The sequence below is a fragment of the Gossypium hirsutum genome, chromosome A01, assembly GCF_007990345.1.
Source record: "Gossypium hirsutum isolate 1008001.06 chromosome A01, Gossypium_hirsutum_v2.1, whole genome shotgun sequence".
Classification (NCBI taxonomy): Eukaryota; Viridiplantae; Streptophyta; class Magnoliopsida; order Malvales; family Malvaceae; genus Gossypium; species Gossypium hirsutum.
In genome coordinates this window covers 10,448,520-10,465,041 of record NC_053424.1, presented here as the reverse complement: position 1 = coordinate 10,465,041, position 16,522 = coordinate 10,448,520, and the positions used below count along the sequence as shown (strand labels likewise).

The following is a 16,522-nucleotide window of genomic DNA, read 5'->3' as shown; positions in this document are numbered from 1 at the left end:
ACCCGTACCTGTCGCCAAAACAGAGTTTCTGAGCATTACCAGAACATTCAAAATATTTTTCAATTCATTCGTGCAAGTTACTATTCATTAACCGAGATTATTCATAATGTCCTTTAATTGGACCTTCGAGGTCCAATACGAGCCTTAGAATCGAATCAGGACTTAATCTGGACCTCTAAGAATTTTTCGTGAAATTACAAAATTTTTCCAAGGGGCAGGGCTCACACACCCGTGTGGTCCAATGGACACGCTCGTGTTTAGAGGTCGTGTTTGACCCCGTGTAACTCTCTGACTTGCACACACGACCATGCCACATGCTTGTGTGCTAGGTCGTGTGCTTAATTAATTTAATTAGAATTAGGTACAGGTTTCACACGGCCAGGACACATGCCCGTGTTTCAGGCCGTGTGGCACACTCGACTGAGACATACACTCGTGTCTCTGCACGTGTGCCCAATTCTGAGTATTCTATTTCTCAAAATTTAGGTGCAGGGGACACACGGCCTAACCACATGCCTATATTACCATGCCGTGTGTCACACACGGTCTAGACATAGGCTCGTGTGTCTGCCCATGTGGACAAAATGAAGCCATTTCGTAACTTCATTTCTAACCCAAAATCACCCAAAAACCTACACATAAGACACTCAACCAATTCCAACCAATTCAAGTAGTTAAAGTAAGCAATTTCATCATTTAACAAGGCATACCATTTCATGCATACATGATTAGCAACCCACCTTATCTTAACTTAGGCATTAATAACATTTGATCACATGAACTTAGCATAACACATGTGGAAATATATGTATATACCATATAGCTTACTAAATCTTATCCAAAATGAGCCAACCATTTAGCTAAATGGCCTAATCACATACATTTCATCAAACATGTTAGTCACCAACTATTCATATAAATGAAGTAACATAGATGAGCTCATCAAGCAATGGTCTTTCAAGTCATTATCATTTATCTCAAGATTTTCATGCCAAGTCAAGAGTCTTATGTCCATTGAATCATTGAAATCCCAATGAAGGCTCAAGTAGTACACTCGAGGTGTACGATTCATTAATCCGTCAATTCTTATCGAGGGTAACCCTTAAGGTACTTAACCAAGGAACACACTCTCGAGCCACATGTCGTATGATAAGATTACCAGTCCAGGCTAAATCCTTTATATAGCATATGCTCAAAAAGCTTGATTAGGAATACCAGTCTAGGTAAACCTTAATCTTAACGCATACTCGAGAGCCATTGTATTAGGATTACTCGTTCGGGCTAAATCCTTTATATAATAAGGTCATTGGCATTACCCATCCAAGCTAAATCCAGTCCGCAACAAATGCAGGACCTCATTAATTTCAGGAAAGCATATACATTCATCGGAATTCAATGTTCAATTGGGACTTAACCCCTTTATCATCGTTTCAAGTATGTATAAATTTTCCATCATAACATACAAGTAAGGCACATTAACATAAATCACATTACATACAATACAAAATTCAATTTACATAATTACATATCCGGTTAAGTTACACGAACTTACCTCAACAGTTGTTCGTGTAAAAATCTACTAATCCGAAATCTTTTCCTTTCCTCGATCTTACCTCAAGTTTGTGTTTTCTGGATCTATATAAATGAATTTTATCATTAATTTCATACATTTCATACTTGGACTCAATTTATGTCCTAGGTAAAATTACCATTTTGCCCCTAACTTTTCCAAAAGTTTTGATTTTGTCCCTAGGCCCAAAAATGGAACTTGTACAAATTACTCCCTATTCCAAGCCTAACCAAAGCCCCATTAAAAAATTTCCAGAACATATTTACATAAAATTTTAGAATTTTTCATCAAATTTTATAAGTTTACATTTTAGTCCCTAAATCAAGTTTTCATCAAAAATCACCTTGCAAAAGTTGTTTATCTATCAATAAATTTTCATTTCTACCATAAATTTCAAATTTCCAGCATAATACATCGATGACCCATTTTCATACCTTGATAACTTTTCAAATTAATCCCTCAAATAGAGAGATTAAGCTATCCCGATTCCAAAAATATCAAAATTACTAAAAATGGGACAAGAAAACTTACCCAATTAGGCCTTGAAAACTTATTTTCTCTCTCCTAGGGTTTCCATGATGATGAAAAATAAGATGATATAATTTCTTTTCATCTTTTAAGTAATCATGTATTTTGATATTTCTAATTTAGTCCTTTGTCTTTTTCTATAATTCCATGGATGAGTCACCATAAAAATCTACGCACCTTTATTAATGGTCTAATTACCATATAAGGACCTTAAGTTTTTAATTCTATAGCTATTTGATCCTTATAGCTACTAGAATTTAACTTTTGCATTTTATGCGATTTAGTCCTTCTCGTAATTAGGCACTAAATAGATAAAATTTTCATATAAAAAATTTCACACATTATTTCTACCATATTACGGGCCCTATGGTAAAATAAAAATAAAATATATTTTGGATCAAATTTGTGGTCCCAAAACCACTATTCCGATTTCAATGAAAAATGGGCTGTTACAAATCATTTTATCCGAGATTGTCCTCAACTGTTTAAAAAAGAGAGAAAATAAAAAATAGAAACAATTAACCACCTCCCAGAGTGGTAGACGTTCGGGTCAAAGCAGTGCTACAAAGACTGCTCGTTTGGGTATGAGAGATTCAGCTGCTCGGTCAGAAGTTAGGGCACCTGCACGTACATATGCCATCCGAGCAAGAGAGGAAGCTTCTGCTCTAGATGTAATAGCTAGTACTTTCTACATTTCTGATGATTCTGTGTATGCATTAACTGATCCTGGATCTACACATTCATATATTTGCATCGCATTAGCATCAAAAAAGAAATTGTCTATGGAATCTACCGATTATGATGTACAAGTCACTAATCCATTAGGACAAAGTATGATAGTTAACTTAATATGTCAAAATTGTCCACTGAAAATAAAAGGTTATGATTTTTCGACTGATTTGATGTTATTACCCTTTTGGGAATTTGATGTTATTCTGGGAATGGATTGGTTAACGAAACATGATGTTGTAGTAAACTGTAGAGAGAAAATGATTGATTTGAAATGTCAGTCAAGGGAAGTAATTTCGGTTGAATTTGGGAAACAAAAGACATTGTCAGAATTATTTCAACCTTTTCAGCTCAAAAATTAATGTAGAAAGGTAATGAAGCATTTTTAGCCTACATTCTTGATACTCGGGGTTCTGAATTAAAGTTGGAACAATTACCAATTTTCAGAGAGTTTATTGACGTGTTTCCTGAGGAATTGTCAGGTTTACCACCAGATCGTGAAGTTGAGTTTGTGATTGATGTGATTTTAGGAACAGCTTCGATATCAATAACACCGTATAGAATGGCACCGACTGAGTTAAAAGGGTTAAAGACACAGTTGCAAGGACTATTAGACAAGGGGTTTATTAGACCGAGCATGTCTCTTTGGGGTGCACCTATCTTGTTTGTGAAAAAAGAAAGATGGATATTTGAGATTAGATGGATATTTGAGATTGTGTATTGACTACTGACAGTTAAACAAGGTCACAATTAAGAACAAATTTCCATTGCCACGAATTGATGTTTTGTTTGATCAGTTGAAAGGTGCTATAGTATTTTCAAAGATAGACCTCATATTCGAGTATTATTAGTTGAAAGTTAAATAATGTGATGTGCCAAAGACAACTTTCAGAACTCGGTATGGTCATTATGAGTTTTTGGTAATGCCTTTTGGATTAACTAATGCTCCTGCTGCTTTTATGGATTTGATGAATCGAATTTTCAGCCTTATTTAGATAGATTTGTGGTTGTATTTATTGATAATATACTGATCTATTCCAAGACAGAATCCGAGCATGCACAACATTTGAGAATTGTGCTACAGATATTGAGAGAAAAGTAGTTGTATACAAAGTTTAGCAAATGTGAATTCTGGCTTCACGAGGTTGGATTTCTGGGCCATATTATGTCAATTGAAGGGATTCGTATGGATCCAAGCAAAGTATCTACAGTGGTGAATTGGAAAATTCTGAAAAATATAACTGAGGTGCGAAGTTTTCTGGGTTTAGCGGGATATTACTGCTGTTTTTTTAAGAATTTTTCGATGATTACTTCACCAATAAATCGATTATTATAGAAGAATGTTGAATTTGTGTGGACTGATGAATGCCAATAGAGCTTTGAACAGTTGAAGAAAATGTTAACAGAAGCTCTAGTATTAACTCAACCAGAATCAGGTGTGTCGTATATACTATATAATGATGCGTCTCTGAATGGTTTGGGTTGTGTATTGATGCAGTTGGGAAAAGTTGTGGCTTATGTTTCTCGGCAGTTAAAACTGCACGAGAAGAATTATCCTACACATGATCTTGAATTGGCTGAATTGTGTTCACTTTGAAAATCTAGAGACACTATTTATATGGTGAAAAATGCTATGTGTATACAGATCACAAGAGTTCGAAGTATTTGATGACTCATAATGAGTTGAATTTGAGACAGAGGCAGTGGTTAGAGTTGCTAAAATATTATGATTTGGTTATTGATTACCACCCGAGAAAGGCTAATGTAGTTGCTGACACACTTAATTGAAAGTCGTCTTTATTTACACTTCGAGCAATGAATGCTAATTTGTTTGTTAATGAAGATTGTTTTGTATTGGCAGAGTTAAAAGCAAATCTGTGTTTCTTCAACAAATTCAAGAGTTGCAAGATGATGACCCAAAATTGATGCTGAAACGATAGATGGTTCGAGACAATCTGAGTTCAGAATATAGCATTGATGATAGCGGTATGTTGTATTATCGTAATAGAATTTGTGTTCCGAATAACTTAGATCTGAAAAATGATATTCTTTCTGAAGCTCACAGTAGTAGGTATTCTATTCACCCAAGTAGTAAAAAGGAAGTAAGCATGTAATATGGTTATGAATGACTCCTATACATATATGTTAGTTTATATGAATGTTTTTAATATTATCTAATAGTAGTCAATGAATGGAATTACATGGTAAGTTTATGCAAATGAGTAGCGTGATGACATATTAGGTTTAAGACTTGATATTTGACTTGATTTGGTTGCTTGGTTTGGTTGTATTGGTATAAGAAAATGTTATATGCAGGTTGATATTGGAAAGGGTGAGAAAAGTGGCTTTAAAATGGCCTATTTTCTTCCACACGAGTAGACACGCGGGCGTGTGTCTTGATCGTGTGTGACACACGGCCTGACACATGGGCATGTGGTCCAGTCGTGTGTCTCCTACATCTTAAATTTGAGAAATAGAATGCTTAGAATTGAGCACACAAGCAGAGACACAGGTGTGTGTCTCAGCTGTATGTTCCACACGTCCTAAAATAGGGGCGTAGTCTTGGCCGTGTGAAAATTGCACCTTCACGTTTTGCAAGTTAGAGAGTTACACGGGTTAAGGACACAGCCGTGTGACTTGTGTCACTTGTCCGTGTGAGCCACACGATTTACCTACACGGGCGTGTGACCCCTGTACATGAGAGAAATTTTTAAATTTCATGAAAATTTTCCTATGTTCCCGAATTAGTTTCGACCCAATCCTAATATTCATTTTGGGCCTAAAAGGTCCATCCTAAGGACGTTATGGATAATATTGGAAAATGATTAGTAATTGATATGAATTATTTGTAAATGTTCTGAAAACTCCGATAATGCTCCGTAACCTTGTTTCGATTGCGGATACGGGTTAGGGGTTTTACACCATATCACTTTTATCCCTTAACGCAAATGTTTCCTTAATATAGCCGAATATCACGAAATTAAATTGTTACCGACTCAAGTGGCGGTTACTATACGCCCACATTTGTGTGCCAAAATGGTCATTTGGACAGATAACACTATGTCAGACAGACTGCTTACTTCTATACACCCAAAACTTTAGATCTGCCAGAACTGGGATGTTACTTGAATGATACCAATATCAATTATCTTACAGGGTGAATTGTTCTCCACAAGCACAACTCTACCTTCAACTGGACTATACATGAAGAACCAGTCTTTGTTGGGACACATGTTAAAAACACCGTGAATCCAGGATCCACTTGGACGTAAGCTTAGACCTTTCGGTCGTAGACACCAGTAGCAAATTATCTCCCTTGTTTTTGGCCACACTAGCATCGGCTAACTCAGCCTTTTGCTTTCCTGTCTCATTGTTTTTGACAACCTTTCTATTTTTATTTTGGAGTTCATAACATTATGCTTTAGTGTGACCTAACTTCTTGCAATAGCCACATTGTTTGTCTTAGTTTCATGAATTTGATCTTGAACTAAGCCTGTTCTGATATGACTTCTTGGACTATTGCTTGCCCATTGCAACCAAAACCGAGGCTTGCTCGTCTGTGTTACTATTAGAACCTAACTCAATGTCGAGTTTATCTTTGTTTACCAAGTTTTTCTTCACATCCTCGAATGAGAGTTTATCTTTTCCATAAATCAGGGTATCCCTAAAAGTTTTATATGAAGGGGGCAAGGAGCACATTAATAGTATAACCTGATCTTCATCATATATATTTGCCTCGGTATTCTTCAGATAATTCAAGAGTGTCACAAAATCACTGATGTAAGCCCTAATTGACATACCTTTGGCCATACGGAACGTGTTGATCGCGGAATCTGAACCAAGCTCTAATTTCAATTTGTTGGGAATCAACCTGTATAAACAACGAACAAGAAAAAATTAGAAAGATAAAATACACAAATTTTACGTGGAAAAACTTCTCAAATCAAGAGGGTATAAAAGCATGGGCAAAAAGAGACTTCACTAATGAAAAAGTAGTCTGAAAAGTACAAATCGAGATAATCAAACCCTGAACCCTGAATACAAAGCCCTCTAACTAAAACGCAAAATTTTCTTGAAGCTTTGTTAAAGCTATTTCTTAATCGTGTTATGTTGTGTTGTTGCATAAACTTTTCTAACGCTACTAAGGCCTATTTATAGGCCAAATTCAAAGCTCAAATATGACTAAAATATCCTAGATTAATCAGAGTTCGATTGGGAAAATTAATCAGAGTTTAACTAGGAGAAGAAACCCGATTTATGTGGGAACACATCACGACATTGTATGTTGTATCGTCAGGACGTCAAGTGCCGTGTCATCAAGACGTCGATTTATTTTCATCGAGATGTTGAGTGTCACGTCGTCGACTCTGTTTTGTCCGAAAATATGAGGCACATTCCACATTTTAAAAATAAAAAAAAATCACTTTGTGAGCTAATTTTTTTTGTTTATAAATTCTATTAAATGAAAAATATATATTTTTAAATTTTATTAAATTAAAAATTTTGTAAACATTGAGGATTAAAATTGTTGAATTTTTATATTTAAAATTAAATTGATAGAATATGTAAAAATTAATAGGTTAAATTTATTATTAAACCAATAAAAAAACTCACATCAATACTTCGATCAAATTTCAAACCACTTTTAGGCTCTGTTTGTTTTGTTGTATTTGATTTTCCGAAAAATGTTTTCCTCATTTTACGGTGTTTGGAAGCCTGGAAATAATTTACATTTGGAAAATATTTTCCAAGGTTTTAGGGAAAATGTCTTACAGATTTTTTTCATCTCCTTCTTCATCTGGGTAAAATCCTTCTCCCTTCCTTCCGTTCTTCATCTTCTTTCTCTCTTTCTCTCTTTCTGCAAATCTCATTCCTCTTTTTCTCTCTTTCTCAGGCAAAGGCAAATCTCATTACCAGGCAAAGGCAAATCTCTCTTTCTAAGGTACAGCATCTTCTTGTTCTTTTTTTTGGGGGGGGGTTTGGGTAAATTTCGTGAAATACATGTTTCTCTGTGAGCAGTAGAGAAAGGTTTTTTTTTTCATTCATTACAGTATCAGCCTCTCCATCATTGTAAATGTCTTCAACTTATTCATCGATACGTCTTAGTTTAAACCACATCTTTACTGAGTAAACTTGTTAATTTCTCCATAACCAAACTCACAGCCACTTCAGCAATCAAAATTTCATTCAAATCCTTGGTACGAGTCTGTCTACTCTTGGAGTTGATTTTGCAGTTCTCGCACCCTCGGTACCAACTTCAAAATCATCTTATCCTTCTTATCATGAGGGATCCAATCCCCCAATGAATTACCAAATGGCATCCCAACATAGCTAGGATTAGCAACCTTGAAATGTGAAACATAAGGCACTACAATTGAATTGCTTTTCGTAGGCAATGAAAGGGAAAGCTTAGTATCAGTAGTTGATAGTGTAGGTGGGTTATTCATCGGTAGTAATTCAGGTGGCATGTTTACTGGGAGAGAAATAGTCGCTATATCGGTCTTAGGCACTGTAGAAATATTACTATCATTATCTAAGCAAAATGATGTAGAAGAAAACGGACCCAAATTAGCCAAAAGATGACTCCTATTATCTTGAGAGACATTGACTTTTGATTAGAATTAGAACAAGCGTGACAGTTGGATTATTTGTATAATCACAAAATGTATCCTCATAGTTGGCAATGGAGTGGTCAATTTTCATACAAATTGATATGTGTTTAATAAATATTAATCTCTGAAAGCTGTCTATTTTAGTTGGATGATATCAACATGTATGAAAGCTGTCTATTTTAGTTGGATGATATCAACATGTTTGATCCATTTCCTTTTAGTAGGAAAAAGACTTAGCTGTCTATTTTAGTTGGATGATATCAGAATATTTGATCCATGCTTTGTAATCTCGTTAAAACCCATGTTGCTGTACTCTAGGTTGGTTCTTGTTTATCAATTTCATTCTTTCTTTTTTTGTACAAAAATTATCCTGTCCATAGGGAATGCAAATTTTGGTGATTAATAAGCAAAAGAAAAGACTGTACATCTTTGATCCATTGGGTTTTTAGGATGATTGTAAAGAGAAATAGAAAGATTCACTGCCCTGTTTTTAACATTCAATTGTATTTTTCTCTGAAGCAATGTCAATGGTTGTCTTGTTTCATATACAATTAATTTTACCTTTCTACATGTTCTCAACTTTCTTTCCCTACGATTCACAGATTAGATGCTCTTGTCTTTTGCATGTATAAACAAATAAACATAACAATAACATATAGTGGTATACTTTATATTTTATTTATATATGTATGTATCATCCAGTTTGTAATGTGTAATATAATATGTAATATTAATTTATTGAAATGCAAAATCAGCAAATGGGGTTTTTCTTCAATGTCTTTCTCTCTCCCTCGCTTTTGTTGAGGAAAAAAGACAGTGAAACAGACAAAAGAGAGTGCAAGAAGAGACAGAAGGAAGAACCTTGTAGCTTGTCGTTGTCATATAGAATACTGATTTTCATTCTTTCTTTTTCTTTTCTTTTTAACACTTTAGAAATAAGAAAATAGAGTTGGAAGAAGATCAAATAAAATAATAGGAGCTACCCCTAAGTTTTTATTTAACCCAATACTTAGCCATCACCTATCAGCCAGCCCTTAAAATAATATAAAGTATAGTAGTAGGTTTTATCCGTATTCGCTCTGTGTTCTAAGTTGTCTCTTATTGAAATTCCCATATCCACCAATACTAAATTTAAATAAGGGTAAGGTTGTTGCATTAATTATATACTAAAATGTAGTATACTGGAAAGTGAATCGGCGGTGGTCATGTAAGAGAGGATGAAAGGTGGGGTCAGGTCAGGGCAGAGGTGTGGGTGTGGTGGGTTTCACTTTCACAGCGTTTTAGAAATTAGAATCGAATCTTCTTAGCTCCTCAAAAGTGCAGAGATGGAAATAGGGAAGAAGTGTGTGTGTGTGTGTGTGTGAAAGAGAGAGAGATTGGGAGTAATAATGGTGGGCTTTGTAAGAGTACCCTCTTTTATAACTCAAGCTAGCGGCACCCCCTTATCCTCTTTTAATCTGCTACCTTCGTCCTCTGCCAAGGAATAGAGTAAAGGTACTTCCTCTTCCTCTCCAGATCCCCGACTGCCTTGACTGAAAAGCTTTCAGACCCCTGTGTGAGCTAGTTATACTAGCAACTTGCTGTGTCATGTCTGTTCTCGTTATACATATGATATGGTACCTATTTATCCCGAGAAAACCTCCCAAACTGCTCATTTTAGCTCTCGATGACCCTTTAGTTATGTTGAAAGGCTTAGATAATAATAATCTCCTTAACCATTTTTTATTATAAAAAAAATTATATAAAACAGTATATTAGTTTAAATAAAACAGTATATTATTTTACATATTTGAAAAATTATATAAAATAGTATATTAGTATATAAAACTGTATATTAATTTAAATAAAACAGTATATAATCTCCTCAACCAAACTGCTCATTTTTATTATGTTGAAAGGGTTAATTGAAAATGTTATTTTTTTAATTTATTATTGGTAAATAAAACAGTATATTAGTTTACATGTTTCAAAAAAAAAAAGAAAAAAGAAAAAGGAACAATGAAACATGTTTAGTTAGCAACATTGAAAAAAAAATCATTTTCCTTTTCTTTATTTAGGAATAGAAAATGAAATTGCAAATGCTTGAATTTTGTAATCAAATGCTTTTTTTTTTAAATTTGAATAAAAAATTGATTTTAAAATATATTTTTCCTGCCACGTGTTGCATTGTAGTAATTGTATATGTCGATTAAATTTTATACCTTTTATGTTCAAATTCATGAACTTAGCATATTTTTCTCTTTTTTTAAATATATATGATAATTTTTAGCATACGAATTTTGCAGCTATTATGATTAGGCAATGATCATTAATAGAAACTAAGAGTTCATATGTGTAACTCACATATATGTGAATCTATTAATTTCAATGGTTAACTCAGCCAATAATCAGAAATATGTGTAGGATGCAAAATTTGTTCTATTGGGTACTACAGTTTGTGATGAATATGTCTTGAATTATGTCTTTTTTTTGTTATTATTTAAGTTGGGGTTGGTTAGTTAACTCCATTCCCTTTAGTCATAGTAACTTTAGTCATTGCTTGAGAAACTTTCATATATGTATGTATGCACGTTAGTCATGGTAACTTTAGTAATATTTGTGTGGCATTATTTTGTGTAGATGGATCGTAATCAAGACCAAAATGCAATTGTCGGAGTCGTGGCTTCAGTTTTAGCTTTTGGGCTCTCTGGATTAAAAATTAAAAACTAGGAAGGAAATTGCTTCTCACCCTCGTGTGAATCGAGATTATGAAAAAGAAAATTATATTAATAGTATTTTATATAGTGGTGACCAGCATTGTATTGATATGATAAGGATGAGACCGGTAGCTTTTTTTTAATTTGTGTGATATTCTTAGTAGGAATTATTTGTTACAGTCAACTAAATCGGTGAACATTAGGGAGCAAGTAGTTATATTTTTACATATAATTGGTCATAATGTAAGGTTTCGAGTAATTGGGTCTAGATATTATAGATCAATTGAGACAATTCACCATTACTTTAGGGTTGTATTGAGAGCTATTTTGAAATTGTATAAGCTAGTTATTAGATTACCTGATAAGTCAAATCCTAGTGAAATCAGAAACAATCCAAGGTTTTATCCTTATTTTAAAGATTGTATTGGAGCATTAGATGGAACTCATGTTCGTGCATCCGTTCCACTTAGCATTCAAGGAAGATTTCGTAGCCGTAAAGGGGGGACGACACAAAATGTATTAGCTGCCATTACATTTGATTTGAAATTTTTCTATGTTCTAGTTGGTTGGGAATGTAGTGCCCTTGATTCTCGTATTTTAAGTGATGCACTTTCACTCCCAAGAGGATTAGGAGTTCCGGAAGGTAAGAATTATAAAACATTAAATACCAAATAGTACTAGTAAGCTCATAATTTATCAGTAATAATTATGTTTTGTCTAATTGTTGGTAAATATTATCTTGTTGATGCTAGATATGGCATCCAAAATGGATATATTTTCCCATATCATGGTGTCCGATACTATTTAAAAGAGTTTAGTGATCAGAGGCCTGAAAATGCAAATGAACTCTTTAATCTTCATCATTCATCATTGCGAATCACTATTGAACGTGTTTTTGGGATTTTGAAGAAACGATTCGTGTATTAGATGCTGAACTATTTTGGAATTTTCAAACTCAAGTAGATATAGTTTTGGCTTGTTGTATCATTCATAATCATATAATGGGAGTTGATCCTAGTGATTTACTTAATCAAGGATTATACGAGGAGACTGAGTTTGATTTGATAATACCAACTCTTACGGAGCGATAAGAAAGAGAAAAGCAAGAGAATGGTCTGCTAAGAGAGATGAAATTGCACAAACTATGTGGACTGATTATATGGCTGGAAATATTATGTAAGTTTAGGGCTTAGGGTTATTGTTTCTATGTTATGTATGTTTTAGTATTCAAATTGTTTTTTTTTTGTTAATGTTGGTTGGATAATGATATTGAAATTTTAGTTTGTTGGATTTTGAAAATATTATGTCTTGAATTTGTTACATATTGAATTTATTATGTTTTAAGCTTGTTGGATATTGACATGATTGACAATGAAAATTATTAATGTAGAATGGGTAAGGGCAACAAAGAAGGTATAACAACCTAATTTTCAGTGGTGTCGGAACAGTGATTCGAGATCACTAAATCCGACAAATGAGTAGGAAATATTATTAATTTAGTGAGTATAAGTTAAATGTGAAGTTAGGAAAAATTTTGAAATAGTGAAATGTACTAATATATATATATTAAAATAATTAAAATTGAAAATGAGGTATCGAGACCTCGGGAATTTTAAATCGAGCCATAAATATTTTTATAAATATTTATGGAGTGTTAATAAGTTAGTATTAAAGTTTCGTCAAGAAATTTTAAAGTACTGATAGCTAATTGAACAAAAAGAACTAAATTGTATCAAATGTAAAATTGTGGGAAACGATTAAATAGCTTAAATAATAAAAGAAAGAGGGTTTAAAAGGCAAATAGACCCAAGGTCTATTTGGGCTGGACGGCAAGAGCATGAAAGCACCAAGAAAATAAGGGGAATTAAGGGTAAAATTGGAAAATTGTAAAATTTACTTAATAAAGCTAGGACTAAAGTGCAATTATCTAGATTTCTCTTTATTTTTCTGCATTCTCATCAGCAAAAACGCCATGGAAGAGTTCCCTTAAGCTGGTTTTTCATATTTTTACTGCAAGTAAGTTCAATTCTTGATTTTTTCTTGAAATTTTTGTGTTTTTGTGACTTTTACAACTAGGTCCATTTGTTGAATTCATTAGTTCTTGATTCTATGAAAGAAATTGAAAGTTTATATGAATATGTGCTGGAAGTATATGATAATTTGACATAGAATTAGAGCTTTAAATTGTTTATATGCTGATTTTATTGAAAGAATTGAATAGAAAGTGAATGTTTGGGACCTAAATTATAAAAGAGTTTGAAGTTAGAGTTTTATGTGGAAATTCTGAATTTCAATAGTTATGAAATAACTTATAATGTCTAGGAAAAGTATTAATTGAGAAAATTAGTTTAATTGAGGGGTTAATTAAGTAAGGACTGAATTGTATGAACTGTGAAATTTGGGGCAGAATGAAAATCAACATTTTGCACTAAAACAGTTTTGGACAGCAGCAATAGTCTAACTTTGAAAAATCTCCAAAAATTGTATAAATCTAATTAGAGGATAAATAAAATATGAAATTAAAGCTTATTGAGTCTAGTTTCTTATAGAAGAAACGGTGTAAGCAATGGAATTGTAAGTCATGAGATATAATAAGTTTTGTGAGACAATGTCAAAATGATTTCGGGTTCCCCTGTTCTGACTTTGGAAAATCATCAAAAATTGGAGAAAAATAATTAAGTGATTAAAATTATATGTTTACAATCCTTAAAGAGTCTATTTTCAATAGAAATAAGCAGGAACATCATCCGAATCTCGTACGATGAGATAATTAATTCTTAGTGAAAAAGGGTCGGAACTGTCAGACAGCAGAACAGGGACAACTTTAAAGAATAAACTGTACTTATTGGCTAAACCAAAAATTCTGAAAATTTTATGGTAATAAGATAAGTAAGTCTAGTTTTAGGAAAATTAGCAGATCTTAATTTTGAGTTCTGTAGCTTAAGATATAAATAATTTAGTGACTATGACGCAAATGGACAGTTTTGAATATACATAAGTAAATAGTGAAATTATTGATAATGTTACTTGTTGCATGTTATATAAATTAAGGATGTGGAATGGAGAGGAGGAGGAGGAAAATATGTATGAATATTCAGCTAGCATGGGTAATTTGTATGTTTTAGGCTCATGGACTAAATTGAATAAAAGAAAATTTTATGGGCAATTTTGTAAAAAAAATGTTAGAAATGACCAATTTGCATGAAATGGATTATTTTATTATTTAAATTACAGAATTGAATGAAATTATTAATTTAGCTCAAGATCATGGAAAAACATGTTTTAAGGATTAAATTGAAAAGTGTTGAAATTATGGAAAATTCTGACATTTTATAGAATTCATAGGTTGTTATCAATTTGTGTAAGAATAATAGCTGGAAATAAGGATTAAATTGCAATAATTTTATTTTATTTTAACCTAAGGATGAAATCGTCATTAATTAAAAGTTTAGGGGTAAAATGATAATTTTGTTTAGAGCATTAGTTGAATGTATTATAACATGAAATAAATGAAAACGACGATCAAATTTCTTTATAAAGATCCGGATAACTTGAATACGAGACTTGAACGTGGAAAAGAAAAGATATCGAATTAATGAAATATTTGATAAATGAATCAGTAACTCCGATAATGCTCCGTAACTCTATTCTGGTGACGGATTCGAGTTAGGGGCGTTACATTTATTGGTATCAGAGCTAAGGTTTAGTCGGTTCTCGGACCGAACGTAGCATATGTGAAGTCTAGAAATACATGCCATTATATAACTTGTGATAAGATAATTTAATATCTTCCAGCTCTGATGAGATTTATTTTACTTAAAGATAGAGATACTTTCCCAACCGAGTTAATTACGATAATGTTGAAAGCGATACTCAAATATATGAGCAAAAGTAGATTATGATGAGTCAAAACTCATAAAGGTATGAATAAATGTTATATTTAAATTTATGTGTATAGTAAGTAAAATTTTAAGGTAAGTATCAATATTGAATTAAATTTGCATGGATATATGTGATTGATGTGGAAATAGAATTTTGGATATATGTTATATTTGAAAATTTATTGATTGGGAATGTGATGAAATTGATATGAATATGTGATTAATTGAAATGTGTATTGATTGGAAACTGGAAAGTGAATTGAATACCCTATTAACTGTACCGGACTGAGTCGGATATAGTTGGCATGCCATAGGATTTTGAGAAGGGATTTGGAGATGAGATTTGGATATGCTGATGTTTATATCCTTCGGATTTATCCGAAGAGGCACTTTGTGCTATTCTGGTGTGTTTTGGATGGATTATATTATTCTGGTGTGTTTGGGAGGATTATACTAGTGTGTTTTGGTTGGACATTTTGGTGTGTTTGGATGGAATCCGTGTATCCGCCAAAGTCCGAGTCTTGTTAATAGGGGTAAATATGAATATTAAGTGAAATTAAAATGAGAATTGAATTCCCTATTAACTTGTCAGATTTGTCGGATATAATTGGCATGCCATAGGAACTGGAAGTGTACGGGATTTGTCGGCTTTTCTGATTAGGCACTTTATGTGTCATATTTCAGGCACCTTGTGTGTCGCAGCAGGCACCTCGTGTGTCGCAGCAGGCACCTCGTGTGTCGTTTCAGGCACTTATGTGTCGTTTTCTAATCAGGTACTATGTACCGTTTTAGGCACAATGTGCTTTACTGGTGTGTTTGGTTGAATCCGTGTATCCGTCTGAGTCCGAGTTATGTTAATAGGGTTGAGTAAATGAAATGAGAAAATCGAATGAATTTGATCGATTAAACTATTGAAAGTGTGAAAAAGTGGAATTATGAAAAGAAATGTGAATTGTGAATTGAAATAGAGATATGAGATTGAAAGCTTGAACTAAAGGTTCATGAATTGATTAAAGATAATATAGATGATATATGATGCCATTTGATGAAAGACTATTGCCGAGATATGAAATTAAAGCATAATTAACACATATGACTTATATTGTTACATGTTTGATGTCTATTATTTATTATAGTATTTATAATTTGAATTATGGTAATACCACTGAGTACAAACATACTCAACGTATGATTGTATTACTATAATTCAAATTATTTATTATTAAATGTTAAATTTAAATTATGTATATGGTAAGAGAAGTATGAGTTAGTGATATTGAGATATTTGAAATGTGTTTATGATGAGAAGGAACTTAGAAATGTAAGAATAGAAGTTCATGATATGTATGTGACAATGTACGAAATGAGATAATCAAAAGTTGAGAAATGATGAAACGTGAATGAAATGAAAGTTTATATTGTGATAAACTTATCTATGTTTGTGTGGCATTCATATGATATTATGTGTCTGACTTGTTTGGTTAAGTAAATGCTATGAGTAAATTT

The 16,522-nt window shown here is 32.9% G+C and overlaps 1 long non-coding RNA gene across 1 annotated transcript; it reads left to right on the top strand.

Moving 5' to 3' along the window:
- Positions 1 to 7,482: 7,482 nt before the first annotated feature.
- Positions 7,483 to 12,135, top strand: LOC121205069 (uncharacterized). Its single transcript, XR_005900197.1, has 3 exons — positions 7,483 to 7,629; positions 7,722 to 7,769; positions 11,059 to 12,135. It is a non-coding gene; the product is annotated as an uncharacterized lncRNA (long non-coding RNA).
- The last annotated feature ends 4,387 nt before the right edge of the window (positions 12,136 to 16,522 follow it).